The sequence below is a fragment of the Triturus cristatus genome, chromosome 10 (genome assembly GCF_964204655.1).
Source record: "Triturus cristatus chromosome 10, aTriCri1.1, whole genome shotgun sequence".
NCBI classification, from domain to species: Eukaryota; Metazoa; Chordata; class Amphibia; order Caudata; family Salamandridae; genus Triturus; species Triturus cristatus.
In genome coordinates this window covers 873138551-873142257 of record NC_140593.1, presented here as the reverse complement: position 1 = coordinate 873142257, position 3707 = coordinate 873138551, and the positions used below count along the sequence as shown (strand labels likewise).

General features: G+C 46.2%; 1 pseudogene; it reads left to right on the top strand.

Annotated features, from left to right (window-relative positions):
- Positions 1-1252: 1252 nt before the first annotated feature.
- LOC146796144 (U8 small nucleolar RNA) lies at positions 1253-1369 on the top strand (annotated as a pseudogene).
- Positions 1370-3707: the final 2338 nt, after the last annotated feature.

Here is a 3707-nt window from a genome sequence, read left to right as displayed (position 1 = left end):
ACACGGCACTTTTTCCGTTTGTAACGTATAGTTTGCTACCTCTTGTATTTTATTTGCCCTTGATACTTGCACAATTGTCACTATTGCCTCATGTAACGTACCATTTGATTTTGTAACATGCTGACTTGTATTTTTGCTCCGTATGTATCATTACTGCTGCTATTGTGAAGCGCTCTGACACCTTCGGGTAAAGTCCGCGCTATATAAAAACGCATTAAATAAAATAAATAAATAAATAAATAAAATACGCCGTATCAGCTGTGAGGTCATCAGCTGCCATCTGTGGTTGACAGTTGACAGCTGATCACCAGACCCAACGGATGTTTCTTCTACTCCGCCTCCGGAGCTTGTGTTGGCTTATACTGAAATAAAGTATATCTTGAATATACATCTTCGTTTGATTTATGCAACACCGCGGCTGTGCCGCTTGTTGTGGGGAGACCGGGTAATAGATGTTTTTCATATAGAATAAACAGGTAAAAGCAGAAGCACCCAAAACATATATGAGAAGAGGGTGCGTAACTATCTGTGTCTACTGTTCTTAAATATTTGTAGAAAATTGATTTTCAAGAAGCATGAGCACGCGAGTAAGCAGTGGACGAAATAGTAGAGCCCTTTCAGTACGCATGCGCATACACAGCTGGGAGGCTTTCAGAGAAGTAACGCATCAAAATCCATTTTCCGACACCGCGGCATCTAAAAAGTCACATTGAAAGCAATTGTAGGGGAAAAACATTGCGTGGATTTTTGATCTGTTTCTATTATTCCTCTATTGATAAATCCGTCTGTATTTAAGAATATCAAAATAGGTGTGTTAGTAACTTTCGAAAGAACCCGAAATGCAATCGAAAAATGTAGTTTAACAAACATTTATATTTAGAAGTTTTCAAGACAGGCTTTTTGCTGCCCAGGTGAGCTCTACTAAAATTACTAATTCCAAAACAAACGTGGTGAATGGCTTTCTCTGAGTTGTAACATGGCTGCCGCTGTTGGGCTAAGAGCATCCATTGATCTCCCTGGCTACTTGAGATGCTAATATATGTAAATAAAAATCGCACAGTATAATGGGAACCCGGAGAGAACCATTTTTGTTGAACCTTTTCCATGCTTATGCATAACGATAATGAAAAACAAATCATACATTTCAGACTGCGGCTAAACAATGTAAACCGATATCGACTATCAATTCGCTTGCACTCATTTTCTTAAGATCTCTCTATTGTAAGTACTGTATACGTTTGTGACAGTGGTATCGTCAGTGAGGTTGATCCTTACCAAACAGAACATGATGATAGGAGAGGGATGAGTTCATGATTACTCTCTCGAGATCTAAGGTGCTTAACAACCGCCTGTGGTACTCTTGTCTGATAATTACTGACGATCATTACTAATGGTTAATGACAGAATATAAAAACTTTCGCTTCAACGATAGCATCAGCCACGGTACGGGAGAAAGTATGGTTAGTCATGTGGGTGCATATTGCCAGTATATAAATAATATATGCCTAACGAGTAATTATTCGAACTTTAAGTTAGTTAACGGTGGTAAACATTTTTTTTAAAGAATTCTAACAGGAAGTTTAGGATTTAGTATTGGTTTTGATGTGATATCTATTGACGCTGACCAAATTAATTTCTCCTTTCCTCACAAACCAACGTTATCTTATTTAATGTAACTGCCGCGTATGTAAAGCGCTACAATACCTTGGGGTTGATTTTGCGCTATGTGAAACTGCCCAAAAAAACAGAAAAGCCACCACCCTACCAATGCCCTATTCTCGCCCCAGTTATTAAACTTAAGGTTTGCACCCAGAGACGGCCTTTGCTAACATAGCGCCCTGGGCGTGGGCGGAGAGACATTTGGCGCCCTTGCTGATGGTAGTGAATTAAAAAAGTCTGCAGGGGGTCCCTTTTGTGTCCATTCGTTAGTACCTGGATGAGCAGGGACTGGCCCCTGAACACAAACATCTCCGGACCTCCCTCAGTGCACCGAAAGCACAGATAGCTTACTGCCTCACGCTGACGATGGAAGTGTGCCAGCAGGAGTCAGAGGGTGGAAGAGAGGGCAATGAAGTGGGCTGCAGGGGTGTTAAAAACATCGCCTGCTGTATGATAATGAAGGACTAAAACCACTTTATACTGACAAATCAGACAGAAACGAATAGGCAGGGACAAGGCTGGAGCAAGATGAGAAGGATGCTGCTGTTGGCATAACAGCTTCTACTATGCAAGAACAAAAATTCTTGAGGGAATTCTGGACATTTTGAAGTCTGTAATGTCATAAGGGGCATAGTACTCCCTGCCGTACTTTATAGTACCGTATAATAGTGTTAGCAGCCCGGACTCTCAGACTCTGCTCTGTGGGGGCTGGGGGATTCCAGTGATTGTCAAAGTGGAGATGCAGGGGCCTAAAAGGTGAAATACAACAAAGCTTTATTAACATGTAAATGGTCTTTTAAAGACCTGTGAAGTACTCGGGTGCGGGCTGTGTGTGAGTGCTGGGAAGCTGTCTCAGTGCGGCTGTGTCTGCGCGCGCTGGGAAGCTGTCTCAGCCCGGGCTGAGGGCTGACACACACACGGGGTGAGATGACAGAGGGTGACGGAGGGAGGGAGAGGGAGGGAGACATAGGGTGACAGAGAGAGGGAGACAGAGAGGCGCAGTCTGGGGGAGACGGAGGGAGATGGAGGGAGAGGAAGGGAGACAGAGAGAGGCAGAGAGGGAGGCAGAGAGGGAGACAGAGGGAGGGAGACGGAGGGTGACAGAGGGAGGGAGGGAGAGGGAGAGAGATGGAGGGAGAGGGAGGGAGACAGAGAGAGAGACAAAGTGAGGGAGACAGAGGGAGGGAGGGAGCTGGAGGGAGACGGAGTGAGGGAGACAGCCGCGGTGCGTCCATTGGGGCGCTGGGGCGTAGCCCCACTAGACACATCGCCCTAATTCGTGCAAGCACCACTCTCGTGCTGCCGCTGATAAAAGACGGCAGACGCTACTATTCTAAACATGCGCGGCAATCGGCCGCTGAAGGGGGTGGGGGCGGGGCTGCAGCAGCACTCAACAAGGTTTGAGTGACAGACAGTCACTGTATCTGATAGCAGAACGTAGTGCGCATGCTCGGGTTTAGGTTGTGACCAGCCAGAACATGCGCATTGTCAGCCACTAGTATAGGTTCAGTAGGAGAGCGAGGGAGGGGGGACCCGAGAGGCCGTCGCAGCCCCCCGGTCTCCTAGTGGGCGGGCCGTATCTGTGCCCTAGCCGATGAATCCAGTGGCGCCAGCCAATCCAGACGCTGCAGACACCTGCCGCGCAGTCTGAAGTTGTTCCTGCTGCAGACGGACTTGCCCAGACCTTCTCCTGCTCCGGAGTCCGAACCGACCCAGGAACTGGACGCAGAGGTGGCACGCGCGGGATCGGGATCAGGTAAGTCAAGTTTTTTATTTTACATTAAACCCCAACCCCCGCCCCCGAGAATTGCGTGCCGCGAGTGCCGCGACTGTGGTTAGATTACCTATTACAAAGGCAGTTTTTAAAAAAATCATGGACTGACCAGAGAACGGACTTTGTAACCTTGCAGTACATAAAATAATTTTAACGAAAACATATTTTTCCGGACTTATGAGAAATGACAGCACTTTGATTTTGCATTCAGTTATTTGTACTCGTTTTTAGGAGACTTTTATTCAATGGTAAGAAAATACAAAAAGACTCGATA